Source organism: Phocoena sinus, chromosome 14 (assembly GCF_008692025.1).
Source record: "Phocoena sinus isolate mPhoSin1 chromosome 14, mPhoSin1.pri, whole genome shotgun sequence".
NCBI lineage: Eukaryota > Metazoa > Chordata > Mammalia > Artiodactyla > Phocoenidae > Phocoena > Phocoena sinus.
This window is the reverse complement of record NC_045776.1, coordinates 61,444,376-61,470,094: the sequence shown is the minus strand read 5'-3', so window position 1 is coordinate 61,470,094 and position 25,719 is coordinate 61,444,376. Positions and strand designations below refer to the sequence as shown.

Here is a 25,719-nt window from a genome sequence, read left to right as displayed (position 1 = left end):
CACAGAAGGACCCCGCCGCGGGCCCTTCCCCCAACCCCCGCGACCCCTAGCCCCGTGCCCTTCCGCCCTGCGGCCCCCATCTCCCACGGCGGACCCCCACCCCGGCCCCAGGAGGACCTGGCCCCCCAGGCCCCGGCCCTTCCGCCTCGGCGCCGCTCCCTCCCCGCCCAGTCTCCTACTGGAGGACCCTCGCCAAGGCCCCGGGCCCTTCCGCCCCGCGGCCCCCCACCCCTCACGGGAGGCCAGGGAAGCGGGCAGGGCCTGCGGCCGAGCGCGGCCCGCTTAGGTCTGAGCGTGGGCAGGAGCGTGGGCGGGCGGCTGCGCCGGGAGTGGGGCGGGGGGCCGAGTGTCAGTGCGCGGCCTGTCGGGGCACCGAGGCCCCGGAGAAGGGGAGTGGGGTCGGTCCCCGGACGCGGGAGGCCGGCTCTGCGCGCTCGTGCTGCTCGCGGCCGAGCCCGGGTGGGATGTGTTCGGCGCTGCAGGCGTTCGCCAAGACCTGGTCGGGGGGTGGGGTGGGTGATGCGCTGGTAGGAGGGCTGCGCTTTCGCAAGGAGCTGTCAGCCGATAGTACTTTTCAAAGACTGGCAACGATATTCCCTCGGTTGGGAATGTAAAAAAATCCGAGCCCTGAGGAGAATGCTGCTATTTTGGGAGAAATGAAGAGGCTGAATTATCATAAAGATAAACAGTACGATTTCCCTGTACATTAATATTTGTTGTGATGAAAAACAAGCTTGTAAAGTAAAAAGTTGACAGGATGTCAGATAAATGGATTTTACTTAGGTCATTATCTAATGTAAATTCTTCAAGATTATCACCTACCCATCAACATATAGCTACGGCTTAACCAGATATCTATTGATGGTGAAGAGAAGGTTGATAATAGGTTTCTCCAATCAGTTTTTATCTAATTCAGCATTTGGAGAGACAGATCTATTAAAAACATTAAAAAAAGAAAATCCACCCTTACTTAAAAAGTTGGTGGAAGTGTCAAAATGCTTAAGGTGAAAGATGTACTTCAGAATTAGTAAAGTGACTTATTAAATTGATTAAAATAGAGAACAGTCAAGAGTATGTTATCAATTCTTTCAGTTCCAACAGAACATTTATTATTTATTTTCGGTGTCAGGTAAACAGACTTTTAGAATTTTAATTTATTTAAAGGCAGTCTTTTTACGATTCTTTTGAAATTATTTCAAACAGGTTTTTTAGTTCATTTGATGTGTTTATTGCTTTTAAACTTGGACAATATTAGTGGGAAATACTTGTAATTATAATTTATTTACAGTGTATTAATATGATATGAAAAGATACTTTCATAAAATACAGCAAAGTCATGCCTTGAGATCCAGTGTTTCAAAGGGAAAAATGGTTGTATGCAACCTCCTTTTAGAAGTAGCATTGGTAGTGGTGATTTCCAGAAGGAACAAACTGGATTTACATTGTCCTTGAACTTAATCCCAGAGTTCAAGTTATGTTTGTGGACCTACTAGTAGTTTAGTTGTCAAAGACTAATGGATTCTGGTGGTATTTTAAAAGAAAATCATAACCTTATGTTGAAGTGAATTACTTTTTGCATCAGTCATATGAATGATAACGTGTTGACTTCAATGTAATACATTCTCTCTTTCTGGAGAGAATGGCAGAGTTGTTTCCTGCAGCAGTAGTAATGGACTTGTGATCCATGCTCTTCCTACTTAGTTCTGCTTGTGACCTTTGCTGCCACTTGTGGAGAGAGCCCAATCAAAGTTGCCAATATGGTCTTGAGCATTTTAGGGCTGATTGATTAAAAATTTGGGAAGTTCATACTAAAATAGTGTTTATATTAGATAATTTATTTCTTCTTAGTATTAAGAGTTGTTGTGTGGCTATGGAAGGCACAACGTCTTCTGAACATTTACCCTGATTCTTAAAAACTCTGTATAACTTGGTACTCTGTACACTTGTATAAATTCTATTTTTAAGGAAAAATGGTAATCTTGAACCTCCATTCTAAGAAGCACTTTGTTTTTCTTTGTAAGATGTTTAACATGATTGTATGGTGGCAGTCGACAGCATTTGTATTTTCACGTGTTATCCATTGACTTATTTTCTAAATGCAAGTTTAGGAAGTTAAGTGATGTGCTTGAATTCATACGGGTAACTCTTTGAATCAAATCCAGGTCTTTTAACCTCTAGCCTTTGTAGTATTGTGGAATGGAACAGATTTGGTTTGAATTGGAATCATGATTCCTCCCCTTTCTAGCTGAGTGACCTTGAATAAGTTCCTTAATCTCCCTGAGTGCAACCTTCTCATCTGTAAAGTGAGAATAGATCACGTTTTCCCTACGGGATAGAGGTTTAAGTGAGATGGTATGTGTAAAGTGCCTAACGCAAGGCTTGGTATGTAGCAGGTACTCAGTAAGTTTTAGGTCTCTCCGTCTCCTGATCTTGCGGTCCTTTCACAGCACCACAGTGCCTCTGTCCAGCTGTTCTGTAATTTTTACTCAGAATTGGGACACATGTCTAGGTCAGGGATTCTCAGCCTATGCACTGACATTTTTGACTGAATAACTCTTTGTGTAGGGGCTGTCCTGTGCCTGTGTAGGATGTTTAGCAGCATCCCTGGTCTCTACCCACCAGATGCCAGTAATCACCTGCCCCCTTCCCTGAGTAAACACTTCAGACATGGCCACCTGTCCCCTGTTGAGAACCATTGGTCTAGCCAATGATGGGTGGTGCCGTGGATTGTGTTTAGCGTGGGGAAATGGATCCCAGCTGTAATCTTCAAGCGTGTGAATCTTTCAGCTGGCCACTGTTCTCTGCTGTTGAGTTGAATAGTTGGTTCTTACCACTATCAGCAGTATCACTCCATTTAGTCCCATAGGAAGAAATAGCACTTCACACTCATTATTGACTTGTTTTGGAATTGAATGTATCAGTAATTGATTTTATTCTTGTTTTAATAGTATCGACATGTACAGAGTATTCACATTCAGGTTGAATTTAAAAAATTAGAAATACATATAAGAGAAATAGAAAAATGTGGGAGGCATGGAAATGAAACCAATATTGGAAGAAAACAATGAAGAATGAATAATTTTATTTAGCATTCAGATGTAACTCAAAGTCATTTTACTAGCATGGCCATGAAAGCAGTGTGATATAGGACTGAAGGAGATTAAAAAAGAAGGAAAACTAGTTCTTTAGAGAATACCTTAGGAGGAAGAGATTAAATTATGAATCAGGATGTTAAAATGGGTAGTACATTTTATGAAGTATTTCTGTGATGACGGGAGGGTGATTTGTTGATTAGAATCAAGAGGGTTTATGATTTCACTTAGGTGGCTTACTTAAAATTTTTATTTTCCCCAATGTTTATGAACTTGTAGTCATAAAAAGACCTTATTGTTTGGTAAAAGTTTATTACATACAGGTTGGTGAAGTTTTCATTCACACCATTAATTAATGAGTCAAAGGCACTCAGGCTCTTGATATACAATCTGCTATTTTTAACCAGGGCACTTAACTGGTCTTTAGACACATTTTAGTATACACTTTCTTTAGAAAGTAGTCATTGATGGAATTTAGGTTATATTCCAATCTCCACAAGATTATAACTCGTTTTTTTCTGGGATGCCACAAAGAATTATTAATGGTAGTACTAGAGCTTAGAACCATTGCATGGTCTTAGCAGCCTTGTAGACCTTAAATACCCATCTGACAAAAATAACTTTGTTTCAGATTTGGTTTCAAAATTTTTGATGTACCTTTAGCTTTAGATGTATAAAGAACACTTTCAAAATTATGAGTACATCTTGATTTAAAATCATTGTAAGGGTAGTGATAGGTTTTCCTGGGAGGAACAATGAAGGACTGCGTGCATATTAATAAAGGCATCCCTTGGTATAGGGAACATTGGGGCTTTGTTTGGGATTTGAAAAGAGGATGTGATCCGTGAGGCTTCTCAGCAGGGTTCATGCCAGTTTGGTGGGGAAGTGGTCTCGGAATAATATCCTTTTTGAATTTAAAGAGAGAATATTTGCGGAGAAGGTTGAAATAGTGAAAACATGTTTAAAACGATTAATTTTTGTTCACTCTTGATATTTTTCTTAAGTGTTTACATTCTGATCATTAAATGAAAGGAATACTTGAGGTGTGTGTGTCCAGGGTAGCGGTTGGGGGTGAATAACAGTATTAGGGGTTGGTGAAATACCTTGTCAGTTAACAGCAATAGGTAAGAATTATTCCATGTGAACAATATGTCCAGATATGTAGGCTTAATTCAATTTTAAAAACATGCACTGAGTCCCTACTACATGCAAGCAGTGTCCAAGTTTAGTCATTATAGAGGAGAAAATAGAACATAAACAGTGATCAGTTTACTGTGAAGCTAATGCAGGTCAATTTGGAACCTGCTCCCTTACACAGTCCCCTTCTAGGCCCTGGGTGGGGGTGGGGGGCTTTAACCATGTGTCCAGATGACCATTTGCAAGATTAAGATATTTTAGCTATAATCAGTTAAGATTGCTGTCACTTTTGACTCCAGTTTACTCTCCAACATACTTCCATTTAGGTTGTGTGAGAATGGCCACAGACATTTTGGGGAGAAATTTTGGAATAATGCATTTGTGGTTTTGTACCTGTATTTCTGCCTATGCAAAGGAAAACGGTGGAAAAATATCAGTCACATATACATATTGATACGTAAGTAAGTTGGGACTCTTTTGGGAAACAATTTGTCTTACTAAGAGTTTTGACTCAACTTTAGAAGGAAAAGAAATCACTGGTCTACCAAGGACTATATGTTGATAAGAGATGATGAGTTACACTCTGCCTGTTTTATTTGTAAGGTGGGAATCGCTTTCCTGCTTGGTAGGTTCTGTTAAATGGCAGCAGTTCCCATCCCACTTTCATAATATTGGAGTCGTATTATATTTCCCATTTGCTTCCTGTTGGCTAAGTAGAAAAAAAAGAAACTACCATCTCCCAGATGCCTGTTTAAAACTATGAGGAAAATATTGCGTGTTGCTAAATTGCCAAATTTAATATTTTTTAAATAAATTTTGAGATAATTTTAGAGTGAAGAAAAGTTGCAAACATAGTGCAGAGGGTTCCTGTGTGCCTCTCACCTGTTTCCCTTAATGTTAACATCTTATATTACTGGGTACGTTGGTCAAAACTAACTAATGGCATATTACTATTAACTAAACTTCAGACTTCACTTGGAGTTCCCTAGTTTTTCTATTAGTGTCCTTTTTCTGTTCCAGAATCCCACCCAGGACACCTAGTTGCATTTAGTCATCATGGCTCATTAGTCTCTTCTCTCTATGGCAGTTTCTCAGACTTTCCTTGTTTCCCATGACCTTGAGAGTCTTGAGGAGTACTGGTTGGGGGTTTTGCAGAATGTCCTTGCATTTAGGTTTGCCTGCTGTTTTCTTGACTAGGCTGGGGTTATGCGTTTGAGCGAAGAGTACCAGAAAGGGGAAGGGCTCCCCTCGTCACACTAGATTGAGGCACATGATATCCACACAGCACCACTGGGGATGTGAGCCTTGTTTGCCAGGTTTCTCCAATAAAGAGTTTTACTGTTTTTCCCTTTTCTATACTTTATTCTTTGGAGGGGAGTTAACTGAGTCCAGTCTGCATTCACGGGGGCCTCCTCCTGGAGTGGTGAATATCTACTCAGTATTTTTTGGAATTCTTCTGTAAGGAAGATTTGATTCTTCTCCCCATTTAATTATTTATTCAATCATTTATTAAGTCTGGATCCATGTATGTTTTACGCATTATCTGTTACCATGTTATTTCTTTTGTTGCTCAAATTGTTCAAGCTGTGGCCATTGGAAGCTCCTTCAGGTTGGCTCTGTGTCCCTTTTTTTTTTTTTTTTTTTTTTTTTTTGCAGTACGTGGGCCTCTCACTGTTGTGGCCTTTCATGTTACGGAGCACAGGCTCTGGATGCACAGGCTCAGCGGCCATGGCTCACGGGCCCAGCTGCTCCGCGGCATGTGGGATCTTCCCGGACCGGGGCACGAACCCGTGTCCCCTGCATCGGCAGGCGGACTCTCAACCACTGCACCACCAGGGAAGCCCTCCCATGTCCCTTTGATGTGCCCCATCCTTTTGTGTTTTTGAGCACATCCTTACTTTCTGGCACTACAAGATGCTTCAAGACTTATCATGTGTATTTTCTGCCCCAACCCTAGAATCAGATATATCTCCAAGGAGCTCAGGGCTGGGTGTCCTTGTTGTTACTGAGGTGTTTCTTTTTTTCTTTTTCTTTTTTTTGTCTGAGATATACATTATAAAGTAATAACTAGAATCATGACTTATAACATTATACCAGAACATATAAGATTTTTAGAAATTTCATGTAATGTAATTTCATGTAATGAAATTTCATGTAAACATTTATATTAACATATTTCCCTACAAATAGCCCAAAGAAAGTTTAGTATTAGTTTTTTGTTTGTTTTTTTATATTGCAGGTTCTTATTAGTCATCAGTTTTATACACATCAGTGTATACATGTCAATCCCAATCACCCAATTCAGCACACCACCATCCCCACCCCACTGTGGCTTTCCCCCCTTGGTGTCTATACGTTTGTTCTCTACATCTGTGTCTCAACTTCTGCCCTGCAAACTGGTTCATCTGTACCATTTTTCTAGGTTCCACATACATGCATTAATATATGATATTTGATTTTCTCTTTCTGACTTACTTCAGTCTGTATGACAGTCTCTAGATCCATCCGCGTTTCAACAAATGACTCAATTTCATTCCTTTTTATGGCCGAGTAATATTCCATTGTATATATATACCACAACTTTATCCATTCGTCGGTCGATGGGCATTTAGGTTGCTTCCATGACCTGGCTATTGTAAATAGTGCTGCAGTGAACATTGGGGTGCATGTGTTTTTTTGAATTTTGGTTTTCTCAGGGTATATGCCCAGTAGTGGGATTGCTGGGTCATATGGTAATTCTATTTTTAGTTTTTTAAGGAACCTCCGTACTGTTCTCCATAGTGGCTGTATCAATTTACATTCCCACCAACAGTGCAAGAAGGTTCCCTTTTCTCCACACCCTCTCCAGCATTTGTGTTTGTAGATTTCCTGATGATGCCCATTCTAACTGGTGTAAGGTGATACCTCATTGTAGTTTTGATTTGCATTTCTCTAATAATTAGTGATGTTGAGCAGCCTTTCATGTGCTTCTTGGCCATCTGTATGTCTTCTTTGGAGAAATGTCTGTTTAGGTCTGCCCATTTTCTGATTGGGTTGTTTATTTCTTTAATATTGAGCTGCATGAGCTGTTTATATATTTTGGAGATGAATCCTTTGTCCGTTGATTCATTTGCAAATATTTTCTCCCATTTTCAGGGTTGTCTTTTCGTCTTATGGTTTCCTTTGCTGTGCAAAAGCTTTGAACTTTCATTAGGTCCCATTTATTTATTTTTGTTTTCATTTCCGTTACTCTAGGAGGTGAATCAAAAAAGATCTTGCTGTGATTTATGTCAAAGAGTGTTCTTCCTATGTTTTCTTCTAAAAGTTTTATAGTGTCTGGTCTTACATTTAGGTCTCTAGTCCATTTTGAGTTTATTTTTGTGTATGGTGTTAGGGAGTGTTCTAATTTCATTCTTTTACATGTAGCAGTCCAGTTTTCCCAGCACCACTTATTGAAGAGGCTGTTTTTTCTCTATTGTATATCTTTGCCTCCTTTGTCATAGATTAGTTGACCATAGGTGTGTGGGTTCATCTCTGGGCTTTCTACCTTGTTCCATTGATCTATGTTTCTGTTTTTGTGCCAGTACTATATTGTCTTGATTATTGTAGCTTTGTAGTATAGTCTGAAGTCAGGGAGTCTTGATTCCTCTAGCTCCGTTTTTTTCCCTCAAGACTGCTTTGGCTACTCGGGGTCTTTTGTGTCTCCATACAGATTTTGAGATGATTCGTTCTAGTTCCGTAAAAAATGCCATTGGTAATTTGATAGGGATTGCACTGAATCTGTAGATTGCTTTGGGTAGTATAGTCATTTTCACAATGTTGATTCTTCCAATCCAAGAACATGGTATATATCTCTCCATCTGTTTGTATCATCTTTATTTTTCTCATCAGTGTCTTATAGTTTTCTGCGTACAGGTCTTTTGTTTCCCTAGGTAGGTTTATTCCTAGGTATTTTATTCTTTTTGTTGCAGTGGTAAATGGGAGTGTTTCCATAATTTCTCTTTCAGATTTTTCATCATTAGTGTATAGGAATGCAAGAGATTTCTTTGCATTAATTTTGTATCCTGCAACTTTACCAAATTCATTGATTAGCTCTAGTAGTTTCCTGGTGGCATCTTTAGGAGTCTCTGTGTATAGTACCATGTCATCTGGAAACAGTGACAGTCTTACTTCTTCTTTTCCAATTTGTATTCCTTTTATTTCTTTTTCTTCTCTGATTGCCTTGGCTAGGACTTCCAAAACTATGTTGAATAATAGTGGTGAGAGTGGACATCCTTGTCTCGTTCCTGATCATAGAGGAAATGCTTTCAGTTTTTCACCATTGAGAATGATGTTTGCTGTGGGTTTGTCGTATATGGCCTTTATTATGTTGAGGTAGGTTCCCTCTATGCCCACCTTCCGGATAGTGTTTATCATAAATGGGTGTTGAATTTTGTCGAAAGCTTTTTTCTGCATCTATTGAGATGATCATACGGTTTTTCTTCTTCAGTTTGTTAATATGGCGTATCACATTGATTGATTTGCGTATATTGAAGAATCCTTGCATCCCTGGAATAAATCCCACTTGATCATGGTGTATGATCCTTTTAATTTGTTGTTGGATTCTGTTTGCTAGTATTGTGTTGAGGATTTTTGCATCTACGTTCATCAGTGATATTGGTCTGTAATTTTCTCTTTTTGTAGTATCTTTGTCTGGTTTTGGTATCAGGGTGATGGTGGCCTCATAGAATGAGTTTGGGAGTGTTCCTTCCTCTGCAATTTTTTGGAAGAGTTTGAGAAGGATGGGTGTTAGCTTTTCTCTAAATGTTTGGTAGAATTCACCTGTGAAGCCTGGACTTTTGTTTGTTGGAAGATTTTTAATCACAGTTTCAATTTCATTACTTGTGATCAGTCTGTTCATATTTTCTATTTCTTCCTGGTTCAGTCTTTGAAGGTTATACCTTTCTAAGAATTTGTCCATTTCTTCCAGGTTGTCCGTTTTATTGGCATAGATTTGCTTGTAGTAGTCTCTTAGGATGCTTTGTATTTCTGCAGTGTCTGTTGTAACTTCTCCCTTTTCATGTCTAATTTTATTGATTTGAGTCCTCTCCCTCTTTTTCTTGATGAGTCTGGCTAATGGTTTATCAATTTTGTTTATCTTCTCAAAGTACGAGCTTTTAGTTTTATTGATCTTTGCTATTGTTTTCTTTGTTTCTCTTTCATTTATTTCTGCTCTGATCTTTATGATTTCTTTCCTTCTGCTAAATTTGGGTTTTGTTTGTTCTTCTTTCTCTAGTTCCTGTAGGTGTAAGGTTAGATTGTTTACTTGAGATTTCTCTTGTTTCTTTTGTTTGTTTGTTTTGCGGTACACAGGCCTCTCACTGTTGTGGCCTCTCCCGTTGCGGAGCGTCCATGGCTCACGGGCCCAGCCGCTCCGCGGCATGTAGGATCTTCCCGGACCCGGACACGAACCCACGTCCCCTGCATCGGCATGTGGACTCTCAACCACTGCGCCACCAGGGAAGCCTTTCTCTTGTTTCTTGAGGTAGGCTTGTATTGCTATAAACTTCCCTCTTAGAACTGCTTTTGCTGCATCCCATAGGTTTTGGATTGTCGTGTTTTCATTGACATTTGTCTCTAGGTATTTTTTGATTTCCTCTTTGATTTCTTCAATGATCTCTAGGTTATTTAGTAACGTACTGTTTAGCCTCCATGTGTCTGTGTTATTTACATTTTTTCCCCTGTAATTCATTTCTAATCTCAAAGCGTTGTGGTCAGAAAAGATGCTTGATATGATTTCAATTTTCTTAAATTTACTGAGACTTGATTTGTGACCCAGGATGTGATCTGTCCTGGAGAATGTTCCATGTGCACTTGAGAAGAAAGTGTAATCTGTTTTTGGATGGAATGTCCTATAGATATCAGTTAAATCTGTTTGGTCTATTGTGTCATTTAAAGCTTCTATTTCCTTATTTATTTTCATTTTGGATGATCTGTCCATTGGCGTAAGTGAGATGTTAAAGTCCCCCACTACTATTGTGTTACTGTCAATTTCCTCTTTTATAGCTGTTAGCAGTTGCCTTATGTATTGAGGTGCTCCTGTGTTGGGTGTGTGTGTGTGTGTATATATATATATATATATATTTATTTATTTACTTTTTTGAGGTATGTGGGCCTCCCACTGCTGTGACCCCTCCCACTGTGGAGCACAGGCCCCAGACGTGCAGGCCCAGCAGCCATAGCTCACGGGCCCAGCCGCTCCGCGGCATGCGGGATATACCCGGTCCAGGGCACAAACCCATGCCCCCTGCATCGGCAGGCAGACTCCCAACTACTGTGCCACCAGGGAAGCCCCCATATATATTTATAATTGTTATATCTTCTTCTTGGATTGATCCCTTGATCATTATGTAGTGTCCTTCCTTGTCTCTGGTAACATTCCTTATCTTAAGGTCTATTTTATCTGTTTTGAGTATAGCTACTCCAGCTTTCTTTTTATTTCCATTAGCGTGGAATATCTTTTTCCATCCCATCAGTTTCAGTCTGTATGTGTCCCTAGGTCTGAAGTGGGTCTCTTGTAGACAGCATATATATGGATCTTGTTTTTTTATCCATTCAGCAAGCCTGTCTTTTGGTTGGAGCATTTAATCCATTCACGTTTAAGGTAATTATCGATATGTATGTTCCTGTGACCATTTTCTTAATTGTTTTGGGTTTGTTTTTGTAGGTCCTTTTCTTCTCTTGTGTTTCCCACTTAGAGAAGTTCCTTTAGCATTTGTTGAGAGCTGGTTTGGTGGTGCTGACTTCTCTTAGCTTTTGCTTGTCTGTAAAGCTTTTGATTTGTCCATCGAATCTGAATGAGATCCTTGCTGGGTAGAGTAATTTTGGTTGTAGGTTCTTGCCTTTCATCACTTTAAGTATATCATGCCACTCCCCTCTGGCTTGTAGAGTTTCTGCTGAGAAATCAGCTGTTAACCTTATGGGAGTTCCCTTGTATGTTATTTGTCATTTTTGCCTTGCTGCTTTCAATAATTTTTCTTTGTCTTTAATTTTTGCCAATTTGATTACTGTGTGTCTTGGCATGTTTCTCCATGAGTTTATCCTGTATGGGACTTGCTGTGTTTCCTGGACTTGAGTGGCTATTTCCTTTCCTATGTTAGGGAAGTTTTCGACTATAATCTCTTCAAATATTTTCTCTGGTCCTTTCTCTCTCTTCTTCTTCTGGGACCCCTATAATGCGAATCGTGTTGCGTTTAATGTTGTCCCAGAGGTCTCTTAGGCTGTCTTCATTTCTTTTCATTCTTTTTTTCTTTATTGTGTTCCATGGCAGTGAATTCCACCATTCTGTCTTCCCGGTCACTTATCCGTTCTTCTGCCTCAGTTATTCTGCTATTGATTCCTTCTAGTGTAGTTTTCATTTCAGTTATTGTATTGTTCATCTCTGTTTGTTTGTTCTTTAATTCTTCTAGGTCTTTGTTAAGCATTTCTTGCATCTTCTCGATCTTTGCCTCCATTCTTTTTCCGAGGTCCTGGATCATCTTCACTATCATTATTCTGAATTCTTTTTCTGGAAGGTTGCCTATCTGCACTTCATTTAGTTGTTTTTCTGGGGTTTTATCTTGTTCCTTCATCTGGTACATAGCCCTCTGCCTTTTCATCTTGTCTATCTTTCTGTGAATGTGGTTTTTGTTCCACAGGCTGCAGGATTGTAGTTCTTGCTTCTGCCCTGCTTTTGTTTTCAATACAGAAGAAAAATTGAAATGGTAAAAGTTTTGGTTATTTTTGTTGTTCACACTTCGTTAGATTTGGGAAGTATCTCTGTCTGGTATCTTGCTTTTACTGGCTTGCCCACCACTGTCTGCCTGTATATTCTATTCATTCCTTTGTTTAGCAGTTGTTTATTAAATACCATAGAGCCAAGTTGAGTAGGGAGACTTGGAGAGAGCAGTCTGCCCAACTGTTTATCAGAAGGGAGATATACCTGGGAACTGAAGCCAGAGGAGCCTGTATTGGGGATAAACTTAGATGGACTGGAGCTGAGGGGAGGTCAGTGAAATGTGACCTGGCGTCAAGTGTGGATTGACCGAGATGCATAGATGCTCGAGAACTGGTTTGGGCACTTCCCTGGGGTGCAGTGGTTGAGAATCCTCCTGCCAATGCAGGAGACACGGGTTTGAGCCCTGGTCTAGGAAGATCCTACATGCCACGGAGCAACTAAGCCCGTGTGCCACAACTACTGAGCCTGCGCTCTAGAGCCTGCGAGCCACAACTACTGAAGCCTGCGTGCCTAGAGACTGTGCTCCTCAACAAGAGAAGCCACCGCACTGAGAAGCACAGCACACTCACTGTAATGCACGGTAGCTCCTGCTGTCTGCAACTAGAGAAAGCCCGCACGCAGCAATGAAAACCCAACGCAGCCAAAAAAAAAAAAAAAGAACTGGTTTGGGACAAATCTTGTGACCACTGGCCTCCCTCTTGAAAGTGCTTCTGGCACCTCTGGGCTAGAGGTGTCCCTAAAGTAGCAGCAGAACTGTGCAGAATGTTGACAATCAACCAGATTTGAAATCGTTCCCCATTTTGTAAATGTGCATTTTCTTTTTTAACTTTTTTTAAATGGGTATCACACTTTTTTAAAAAAAATATTTATTTATTTGGCTGCGCTGGGTCTTAGTTGCAGCACGTGGTATCTTTAGTTACAGTGTGTGGGATATAGTTCCCTGCCCAGGTATCGAACCCAAGCCCCCTGCATTGGGAGTGCAGAGCCTTAACCTCTGGACCACCAGGGAAGTTCCTACGCATTTTCATTTTGACTCTGAAGTGTAACATGTAGATAAAATGCTTGTAAAATGTCTTAAACCAAACAAACAAAAGAGATGAAAACTAAGTATCTATCATTGAGGAAATGGTTTTTGGTCTTGTCTAAGTATTTGACTGTTATATGGGATTGTGATTATTTTAGGGGACCAGAAAAATACTGATGTATATAAATAGTAATGCGTATTTATTAGGAAAGGTAGTGGTATTTTCCCTAATTCTAACTTCTGTGTAGTTACTTTCGAGTAGTAGTTTAACAAGGTCAGGACAAGACAAGATTTTTTTTCCCTGCATGGGCATTGAATTTATTATTTGGCTTATCTGGTCCAGACTGCTGTTCTCAGGGCAGTATCTAACTGGCATTCTATTAATTTTAAATAGATACCTTGTTTTGTTTTGCTGCTTGCATTATCCTCATCATACAAAGAAAATACATTAAGAAAATGTTATACCAGATTTTTATGCAATTTGAGCAGTTTTCATCTAGTTGCATGAGAGTTCAACAGCTCTTTTTGGTTTTAGTGATGACAGGCTGGTAATTAGAATTTCTTAAAGACTCTGGTGTATGTTGTATCTATTTGAAGATAATTTAATCACTGACCACTTCTGTCTAAAAATCTAATTTCTTTTGACATTTCCTCCTCAAAACTTATTTTCTTGGGCTTTTAAAAACTTTTTTGGAAGTTTAGTATACGTACAGAAAAGTGCACAAATCATTAATGACACAATCACGTAAATACCAACCTGATTAAGAACAAAGGAACGTTACAAGTAGCCTTCCACATGTAATCCGTGTCTTAGTTTATCACCATACATTGGGCTTGCTTGCTTGCTTATGAACTTTGTATGTGTGGAATCTTACTTTATGTGTTTTTTGTGTTTGGCTGCTTTTGTTCAACATCATATTTGTGAGATAAATTACTTGTTGTTGCATGTTGCTTTAGTTTGTTTTTATTGCTATACAGTATTCAACTGCATGAAAAAACCAAAGTTGATTTACCCATTCTGCTGTTGGTGGACGTATGAATTGTTTGAAGTTTTTAGTTATTTCAAATAACATTGCTATGAACACTTCTGAATATATATATGTACTTCTGTTAGGTATATATCTAGTAGACTTGCTGGATTGTTGCATGTGTGTCTCTTGAGTTTTAGTAGATATTGCCAAGCAGTTTTACAAAGTGCTGGTTTCAGTTTACCTTTCTTACTAGCAATGTATCTGCTGCTCCACATCCACTCTAATACTTGGAAATGTTATTAAAAAATAAGAAGTTTAGCTGTTTGAATAGTACATATCTCATAATGGTTTTAAGTTGTGTGTATCTGATGGCTAATCAGGTTGAGTGCCTTTTCATATGTTTATTGGCCATGAGGATATCTCTTTTGTGAAGTTCCTGTTCAGGTCTTTTGACCATTTTTCTATTAGGTTTTTTTCTTATAGGATATATAACATAAAAATTACCATTTTAACCGTTTAATTTAAGGGCATTAATTACATTCACAGTGTTGTACAACCATCACCACTATAATTTTTCACCACCACAAACTGAAACTGTAACCGTTAAGCAGTAACTGCTGGTTTTCCCCTTCCCCAGCCCCTGGTAACTGCAACTCTACTTCTATTGTTTTTTGTCTCTCCTTATTTTTACATGTTCTGATTTTTGTGTACTCTGGATACGAACCATTGGCCAGCTGTGTCTATTGCAGTTATCTTCTCCAACTCTGTGGCTTTCCTTTTCACGTTGTTAATGGTGTGGTTTTGTTTTTTTAATTAATTAATTAATTTATTTATTTTTGGCTGCGTTGGGTCTTCGTTGCTGTGCACGGGCTTTCTCTAGTTGCTGCGAGTGGGGGCTACTCTTCATTGCGGTGCACGGGCTCTAGGCACGTGGGCTTCATGAGTTGTGGCTTGCAGGCTCTAGAGCGCAGGCTCAGTAGTTGTGGTGCACGGGCTTAACTGCTCCGTGGCATGTGGGATCTTCCCAGACCAGGGCTCTAACCCATGTTCTCTGCACTGGCAGGCGGATTCTCAACCACTGCGCCACCAGGGAAGCCCTAATGTTGTGTTTTGATGAATAGAAGTTTTTCACTCTGCTATATTTCTGATGTCACTCTCCTAGAAGTTTTGATATATCATCACATTTTTATTATCACTAAATTCAGGTATCTTTCTGATTTCCATTGTAGTTTCTTCTTTGATCCATGGGTTATTCTGTCAATTTTTATTTATATTGAGACTATATTTTTAGATGCATACAAATTTAGAGTTGTGATAACGTCTTGGTGGATTGACCTTTTTGTCAATGTGGCTATAGTTACGTTTGTAAAGTTACATCAGCTTTCTTTGACTAATGTTTGCATGGTGTATTCCTTTTCATAATTTCACTATCAATTTTTTTATATTTTTACATTTAAGGTGTGTCTTTTACAAGGAGGATATCGTTTGGATTTGTTTTTTTATCTAATATAGCAATATGTACTTTTACACTGGATTATTTATTTTATTTACACTTAATGTAATTACTGATTTTTAAAATTAGTAATTTAAAAGCACATTATCTTACTCTTTCCATTTGTCCCACCAGTTCTGTATTAACTTTCTATCCCTTATCTTCTTTTTGATTATTTTTTAATTGTTGAAATTTCTTCCTTCATTAGCTTGCTTATTGTATATTCCTTTACTGTTCTTTTTCGTAGTTGCTTTACAACATGGATTATTGACTTTAAAAAAATATATATTATTTATTTTTGCCTGCGTCGGGTCTTAGTTGCGGCCCGCAGGCTCTTTAGTTGTGACGCGCGGGTTGAGTTGCCCCACAGCATGTGGGATCTTAGATCCCTGACCAGGGATCAAAGTGCACCCCCTGGGGCTTCCCTGGTGGCACAGTGGTTGAGAGTCCGCCTGCTGATGCAGGGGATGCAGGTTCGTGCCCCTGTCTGGGAAGATCCCACATGCCGTGGAGTGGCTGGGCCCGTGAGCCATGGCTGCTGAGCCTGCGCGTCCGGAGCCTGTGCTCTGCAACAGGAGAGGCCACAACAGTGAGAGTCTGTGTACCGCAATAAAAAAAAAAAAAAGAAAGAAAGAAAAGTGCGCCCCCTGCATTGGAAGGTGGATTCTCAACCACTGGACCACCAGGGAAATCCCAGATTATTGACTTTTTATTAAAGTTTTGTATAAATTACTAGTTATATTACTCTCTGGACAACGCAGAGATCTTAGAACACAGTCACTCCATTTATCTCCTTTTGCTTTTTTATTATTGTTGACATGTATTTTAGTTTATCATAGATTTTAAATATATTTTTGTACAGTTTAATATTCATGTGGATTTTTCCACATATTTGCTCTTTCCGTGCTCTTTGTTTGTTCCTACATTACTATACTTTCTTCTGGGATTATTTTATTCCTGCCTGAAGAGCTCCCTTTAGTATTTACTTTAGTGCAAGTCTGCCACTGTTGAATTCACTGTTTTTGTTAGTCTGGGAATGTCTCTATTTTGCCTTCATTTTTAAAGCAAATTTTAATTAAAATGTAACTAACAGAAAAGTGCATAAATCATAAATGATGACTTTTCACAATGTGAGTACACTCACATTAGCAGGACACAGATCGAGGAACAGAACATTACTACCATCCCAGAAGGTCTGCCTGTGCAACTTTTTAGTCACCAACCACCCCGAGTCACCACCATCATGACTTCTAATGCCATATGTTACGCCTGTATTTGAGCTTAAGTATATAGAATCAACCAGTATTAGGCTACCTTATTTCTGACTTATTTCTCTGAACTTTGTGACATTGGTCCACATTGTTGTATATAGTTGTAGTTTGTTCATTCACATTTTAGTGTCATATTCCATTGTATGACTAGACCATAATTTATCCATTCTACTCTAGATGGACATTGGAGTTTTGGGATCTTGCATTTGGACATCCAGTTATTGGATATTATGAATAATGCTGCTGTGAACACTATTAAACATGTCTTTTGGTGAACAAATGTAGCATTTGTTCCAGGTATATACTCAGATATTACTTAGAATATACTTAGATATTCACCACCCATATAGACATCCCCCTAGATTCGCCAGCCATTTTATCAAAAATTTAATACTAAATCTGACACAAACCACAAAACACAACCATATTAACACCACCTATATGTAACAAGTTAATGTAGCTTAAACACTTAAAGCAAGGCACTGAAAATGTCTAGATGGGCTCACTAGCCCCATGAACATACAGGTTTGGTCCCAGCCTTTTTGTTAGTTTTTAATAGAATTACACATGCAAATATCTGCACTCCGGTGAGAATGCCTTCTAAATCACTAAGATTAAAAGGAGCAGGTATCAAGCATGCTGTACCAGCAGCTCACAACTCCTTGCTCAACCACACCCCCACGGGAGACAGCAGTGATAAGAATTAAGCCATAAACAAAAGTTCAACTAAGTCATATTAATAAGGGTTGGTAAATTTCATGCCAGCCACTGTGGTCATACGATTGACCCGAATTAATAGAATTATGGTGTAAAGCGTGTTAAAGAATTATACAAAATAAAATTAAACCTTGATTAAGCTGTAAAAAGCCATAATTAAAGTAAAAATAAACTACGAAAGTGACTTTAACATATCCTGATTGCACGATAGCTAAGACCCAAACTGGGATTAGATACCCCACTGTGCTTAGTCCTAAACCCAGATAATCATAAGAACTAGAGTATTCGCCAGAGTACTACTAGCAGCAGCTTAAAACTCAAAGGACTTGGCGGTGCTTCACACCCCTCTAGAGGAACCTTTTCTATGATCGATAAACCCTGATAAACCTCACCAACCCTTGCTAATCCAGTTTATATACCTCTATCTTCAGCAAACCCTAAAAAGGAGCAAAAGTAAGCACAACTATAACACATAAAAACGTTAGGTCAAGAAGAAATGGGGTGGGAAGAAATGGGCTACGTTTTATACACCAAGAATACCCTTTATCTATACGAAAGTTTTTATGAAACCTAAAAACTAAAGGAGGATTTAGTAGTAAGTTAAGAATAGAGCGCTTAATTGAATAAGGCCATGAAGCACACACACACTGCCCGTCACCCTCCTCAAGTGCTATGACAAAGCCAGAGTCTATTAACATATGCTAATCAATTATATGAGAGGAGATAAGTCGTAACAAGGTAAGCATACTGGAAATTGTGCTTGGATAAACCAAGGCATAGCTTAAATAAAGCACCTAATTTACACCTAGAAGATTTCATAACCAATGTATGCCTTGAACTAAGCCTAGCCCACACTCTTCCCACCATACTAACACTAACTAGTCAAATAAAACATTCACCGGACATCTAAAGTGATAGAAATTTAGACGTTGATGGCGCTATAGAGAAAGTACCGTAAGGGAATGATGAAAGAAACATTAAAAGTAATAAAAAGCAAAGCTTATCCCTTGTACCTTTTGCATAATGACTTAATTAGCAACAACTTAACAAAGAGAACTTAAGCTAAACTACCCGAAACCAGATGAGCTACTTATGAACAGTTACTAGAACAAACTTATCTATGTGGCAAAATAGTGAGAAGATTTATAAGTAGAGGTGACGAGCCTAATGAGCCTGGTGATAGCTGGTTGTCCAGGAAAAGAATTTCAGTTCAATGTTAAATAATACTAAAAACCATAATAAGCTTCACCGTATCTTTAAACGTTTGTCTAAAAAGGTACAGCTTTTTAGAAATGGGTACAACCTTAACTAGAGAGTAAAAACAAGCAACACCATAGTTGGCTTAACAGCAGCCACCACTTAAGAAAGCATTCAAGCTCAACAACTAACACATCTCAATTCCAATATTAAGTAAATCAACTCCTAGTCTTACTACTGGACCAATCTATAAAATTATAGAAGCAACACTGTTAATATGAGTAACAAGTATTTCTCCTTGCAACTAATAATATACTGATAACAGTAAATAAATACAGTGCAACACTAAACTATTTATTAAATACACTGTTAATCCAACACAGGTGTGCACCCAAGGAAAGGTTAAAAAAAGTAAAAGGAACTCATGGATTATAAACCCCGCCTGTTTACCAAAAACATCACCTCCAGCATCACCAGTATTAGAGGCACCACCTGCCAGTAACAACTGTAAACAGCTGTGGTATCCTGACCATGCAAAGGTAGCATAATCATCTGATCTCTAAATAAGGACTTGTATGAATGGCTGCACGAGGGTTTTACTGTCTCTTACTTTTAATCAGTGAAATTGACCTCCCTGTGAAGAGGTGGGGATGACAAAATAAGACAAGACCCTAGGGAGCTTCAGTTAATCAGCCCAAAAAACCATAATCTTAAACTACCAAGGAATAACAAAATTTCACAAGGGTTGACAGTTTTGGTTGGGGTGACCTTGGAGCGCAAAAAAACCTCTGAGTGGTTAAAGCCTAGACCCACTAGCCAAAGCATAATATCACTTATTGATTCAAAAAATAGATTAATGGAACAAGTTACCCTAGGGATAACAGCGCAATCCTATTCTAGAGTCCATATCGACAATAGGGTTTACGACCTTGGTGTTGGATCAGGACATCCCAATGGTGTCACCACTATTAAGAGTTCGTTTGTTCAACAATTATAGTCCTACATGATGAGTTCAGACCTGAGTAATCCATGTCGGTTTCTGTCTATTATGCATTTCTCCCAGTATGAAAGGACAAGAGAAATAAGGCCCACTTTAAACAAGTGTCTTCAAAACAATTAATGATCTAATCTCAACTTAATAAACAAACACAAAATAATCACCCGAGACCAGTGTTTAGTTAGGGTGGCAGAGCCCGGTAATTGCGTAAAACTTAAATCTTTATGCCCAGTGGTTCAAATCCTCTCTCTAACAAGATGTTTACAATCAACATACTAATGCTCATTATTCCTATTCTCCTAGCCGTAGCATTCTTAACATTAGTAGAATGAAAAATCCTAGGCTACATACAACTCCGAAAAGGACCAAACATTGTAGGACCACACGGCCTATCCAACCTATTGCTGATGCAATCAAACTATTCACTAAAGAACCCCTACAACCAGTCACATCCTCCACCTCCATATTTATCATTGCACCCATCTTAGCCTTAACTCTAGCCCTAACAATATGAATCCCCCTATGCATGCCATACCCCCTCATCAACAAATCTAGGGGTGTTATTCATGCTAGCAATATCAAGTCTAGCCATATACTCTATCCTATGATCTGGATGGGCCTCCAACTCAAAGTATGCACTAATTGGGACCCTACGAGCAGTAGCACAGTCTCATACGAAGTAACACTGGCAATCATCCTCTTATCAGTGCTCTTAATAAACGGGTCCTTTACCTTAACCACAACACAGGAACAACTATGGCTAATCTTCCTATCATGATCACTAGCCATAATATGATTTATTTCCACCCTTGCAGAAACCAACCGAGCCCCTTTTGATTTAACAGAAGGAGAATCTGAACTTGTGTCCAGCTTCAATGTAGAATATGCAGCAGGCCCCTTTGCCATATTCTTCCTAGCAGAATACGCCAACATCAGTATAATAAACATGTTCACAACAATCCTATTTCTAGGAGCATTCCACAACCCATATACACCAGAACTATACACAATTAACTTCACCGTTAAAACATTATTGCTAACAGTATCTTTCCTATGAATTCGAGCATCCTATCCTCGATTCCGATATGACCAATTAATATACCTCTGAAAAAGCTTCCTGCCTCTAACACTAGCCCTATGCATATGACACATATCACTACCATTCATAACAGCAGGCATCCCCCCACAAACATAAATATGTCTGACAAAAGAATTACTTTGATAGAGTAAATAATAGAAGTTCAAGCCCTCTTGTTTCTAGAATTATAGGAATTGAACCTACCCTTAAGAATTCAAAATTCTCCGTGCTACCATATTATACTACATTCTACAGTAAGGTCAGCTAAACAAGCTATCGGGCCCATACCCTGAAAATGTTGGATTATATCCTTCCCGTACTAATAAACCCCATCATCTCTGTCATTATCCTAGTAACTGTCATTTTAGGAACTATAATCATAATAACCAGCTCCCACTGACTATTGGATTTGAAATAAACATAATAGCCATCATCCCTATTTTAATAAAATACTTTAACCCATGAGCCATAGAAGCCTCCACTAAATATTTTCTAAAACAAGCCATGACATCCGCACTACTTACAGTAGCAGTCATCATTAACTGTGATAGTCCGGCCAGTGGACTATCACAAAATTATTCAATCCAACAGCATCAACAGTAATAACAGTAGCCCTAGCCATAAAACTAGGACTGTCCCGTTTTCACTTTTGAGTGCCCGAAGTAACACAAGGCATCCCATTAACAGCAGGTCTAATTCTATTGACATGACAAAAACTTGCACCCCTATCAATCCTCTATCAAATCTCACCATCAATTAATCTAAACCTAATATTGTCTCTGTCTATACTTCCTATTCTAGTCGGATGTTGAGGAGGATTAAAGCAAACACAACTCCGAAAAATCATAGCTTACTCATCAATTGCCCACATAGGATGAATGACAGCCATCTTACTATATAACTCAACTATAACCATCCTAAACCTAGTAATTTATATCATAATAACCCTCACTATGTTCATACTATTTATTCACAGCTCAGCCACCACCACAGTATCACTATTACACACATGAAACAAAACACCTGTCATCACAACCCTCACCATGACCGCCCCTTCTCTCAATAGGAGGACTCCCGCCACTATCACGATTTATGCCTAAATGAATGATTATTCAAGAAATAGCAAAAACCAATAGTATTATCTTACCCACACTTATAGCCACCACAGCACTACTTAACCTGTACTCCTACATATGACTTACATACTCTACAGCATTAACCATCTTTCCTTCCATGAACAACTTAAAGATAAAATGACAATTAGACTCTACAAAACAAACAATCCTTTTACCAACCATAATCGTAATATCTACAATACTTCTACCTCTCACACCAATACTATCAATCTTAGAATAGGAATTTAGGTTAAATCAGAACAAGGGCCTTCAAAGCCCTAAGCAAGTACAATTTACTTAACTCCTGCCCAATAAGGATTGCAAGACTATATCTTACATCAGTTGAATGCAAATCAAACACTTTAATTAAGCTAAATTCTCACTAGATTGGAGGGATACATCTCCCACGAATTTTTAGTTAACAGCTAAATACCCTAGTCAACTGGCTTCGATCTACTTCTCCCGCCGTGAGAAAAAAAAAGGCCCGGAGAAGCCCTGGCAGGGTTGAAGCTGCTACTTTGAATTTGCAATTCAAAATGATCAGTTCGCCACGGGACATGGCAAAAAGAGGACTTAACCTCTGTCTTTAGATCTACAGTCTAATTCCTACTCGGCCATTTTACCTATGTTCATAAACAGCTGATTATTCTCAACCAACCACAAAGTACTTTATACTTACTCTTTGGTGCTTGAGCCAGAATAGTAGGCACTGGCCTAAGCTTATTAATTCATGCTGAACTAGGTCAGCCCGGAACTCTGCTTGGAGACGACCAAATTTACAACGTAGATTTGTAATAATTTTCTTCATAGTCATACCCATTATGATTGGTGGATTTGGAAATTGGCTAGTGCCCCTAATAATTGGAGCACCCGATACAGCTTTTCCCCATATAAATAATATGAGTTTCTGACTACTCCCTCCTTCTTTCTTATTGCTACTGGCATTATCAATAGTTGAAGCCAGTGTGGGTACAGGTTGAACTGTATACCCATCCTTAGCCAGAAACTTAGCACATGCAGGAGCTTCAGTTGACCTTACTATTTTTTCCCTATACTTTGCTTGTGTATCCTCAATTCTCGGATCTATCAATTTTATCACCACTATCATCAATATAAAACTGCCCGCTATAACCCAGTATTAAACACCATTATTCGTATGATCAGTACTAATCACAGCAGTATTGCTTCTATTCTCCTTACCTGTACTAGCAGCTGGAATCACTATATTGCTAACTGATCGAAACCTGAACACAACCTTTTTCAACCCTGCGGGAGGAGGAGACCAATCTTATATCAACACCTATTTTGATTCTTTGGGCACTCTGAAGTATATATTTTAATCCTGCCTGGATTTGGGATGATTTCACACATTGTAACCTATTACTCAGGAAGAAAAAAACCTTTTGGATACATGGGTATAGTCTGAGCTATAATATCAATTGGATTCTTAGGGTTCATTATATGAGCCTACCACATAGTCTCAGTGGGTATAGACGTTGACACATGAGCATATTTTACATCAGCCACTATAATTATCACCATTCCCACAAGGGTGAAAGTGTTCAGCTGACTGGCAACACTCCACGGATATAATATTAAGTGGTCCCCGGCCATGATGTGAGCCCTGGGTTTCGCTTTCCTTTTCACAGTCGGCAGACTAACAGGCATTGTCCTAGCTAATTGATCATTAGACATTGTCCTTCATGTTACCTACTATATAGTCGCACACTTTCCCTATGTGCTCTCAGTGGGAGCTGTTTTCGCTATCATAGGATTTGTGCACTGATTTCCACTATTCGCAGGATATACACTCAACATGAGCAAAAGTTCACTTTGTAATCATATTTGTGGGTGTCAACATAACTTTCTTCCCATAACATTTTTTAGACCTATCTGGTATGCCTTGACAATACTCCGACTACCCAGATGCCTATAGAACATGAAATACTATCTCATCAATAGGCTCATTGATCTCATTAACAGCAGTCATCCTGATAATTTTCATTATCTGAGAAGCATTCGCATCCAAACGAGAAGTACTAACAGTAGAACTCACTACTACAAATTTAGAGTGACTAAATGGATGTCCTCCACCATATAATACATTTGAAGGGCCAACCTGCATCAATCTAAAGTAGGCAGGAAAGGAAGGAGTCGAACCCTCTTTTATCAGTTTCAAGCCAACACCATAACCGCTATGTCTTTCCCCATGAACGAGATATTAGTAAAATTTTATGTAACTTTGTCAAAGTTAAGTCACAGGTGGAAATCTTGTATATCTCTATGGCATGTCCCTTTCAACTAGGTTTTCAAGGTGCAACATCACCCATCATGGAAGAGCTACTACACTTTCATGACCACACACTAATAATTGTCTTCTTAATTAGCTCCCTGGTTCTTTATATTATTTCACTAATACTAACAACTAAGCTAGCACATACTAGCACGATAGACGCACAAGAAGTAGAAACTATCTGGATTATTTTACTGGCCATTATCTTGATCTTAATTGCCCTACCATCATTTTGAATCCTTTACATAATAGATGAAATTAATAATCTGTCTCTTACTGTAAAAACTATAGGTCACCAATGATACTGAAGCTATAAATATACTGACTACGAAGACCTAAATTTTGACTTCTATATAATCCCAATATCAGACCTAAAACCAGGGGAACTACAACTGCTAGAAGTAGATAACCGAGTAGTATTGCCCATAGAAATAACAATCCGAATACTAATCTCCTCCGAAGACGTATTACACTCATGAGCTGTACCTTCCTTGGGCCTAAAAACAGATGCAATCTCAGAACGCCTAAATCAAACAACCCTAATATCAACACAGCCGGGCTTTTATTACAGACAGTGTTCAGAGAGTTGTGGATCAAACCACAGCTTCATGCCAATTGTCCTTGAGTTAGTGCCTCTAAAATACTTTGAAAAATGATCGCATCTATGTTATATTCTCATTAAGAAGCTAGATTAGTGTTAACCTTTTAAGTTAAAGACCGAGAGCTAAGATTCTCCTTAATGATATGCCACAATGAGATATATCAACATGATTTATTACCATTTCATCTATATTTCTTTTTTTTTATCTATATTTCTAACACTATTTATTATATTTCAACTAAAAGTCTCAAAGCATATCTGCTACCCCAACCCAGAGTCAACACTCACTAAAGTGCAAAAACAACCTACCCCTTGAGAAACAGAATGAACAAAAATTTGTTTGCCCCTTTCATAACCCTGATGGTAATGGGCCTCCCCATAGTCATTTTAATTATTATATTCCCAAGTATTTTATTTCCAACATCAAAACGACTAGTTAACAATCGCATAATTTCCCTTCAACAATGACTAATCCAACTTACATCAAAACAAATAATAAGCATCCATAATCATAAAGGACAGACTTGATCACTAATACTAATGTCACTCATTCTATTTATTGGGTCAACCAACCTTCTTGGACTACTGCCCCACTCATTTACACCCACCATGCCGCTCTCAGTGAATGTGGGAATAGGCATTCATTCCCCTATGAGCCGGTACCGTGGTTATAGGTTTCCGCAACAAAACAAAAGCATCGTTAGCTCACTTCCTACCACAAGGCACACCCGCCCCTCTCATCCCCATGCTAGTAATTATCGAAACTATCAGCCTGTTTATCCAACCGGTAGCACTAGCTGTGCGATTAACGGCCATTATTACAGCAGGTCAAATATTAATACATCTAATTGGAGAAGCAACCTTAGTGCAAATAAGCATCAGCACATTCACAGCTCTCATTACATTCATTATTCTCACCCTACTCACTATCCTCGAATTCGCCATTGCTATGTATTTACCCTCTTAATAAGCTTATATCTTCATGACAACACATAATGA

At 38.9% G+C, this 25,719-nt stretch overlaps 1 protein-coding gene, 1 long non-coding RNA gene and 1 pseudogene across 4 annotated transcripts in view; 2 read left to right on the top strand and 1 right to left on the bottom strand.

Annotated features, from left to right (window-relative positions):
- The window catches only part of SPIRE1 (spire type actin nucleation factor 1), a 211,605-nt gene that overhangs the window by 574 nt on the left and 185,312 nt on the right, over positions 1-25,719 (top strand). The window lies entirely within an intron of this gene.
- On the bottom strand, positions 1,666-20,073 carry LOC116738978. Its single transcript, XR_004345426.1, has 3 exons — positions 19,953-20,073; positions 15,114-15,117; positions 1,666-1,696 (listed from the first exon to the last, which is right to left on the bottom strand). It is a non-coding gene; the product is annotated as an uncharacterized LOC116738978 (long non-coding RNA).
- On the top strand, positions 25,045-25,716 carry LOC116738974 (annotated as a pseudogene).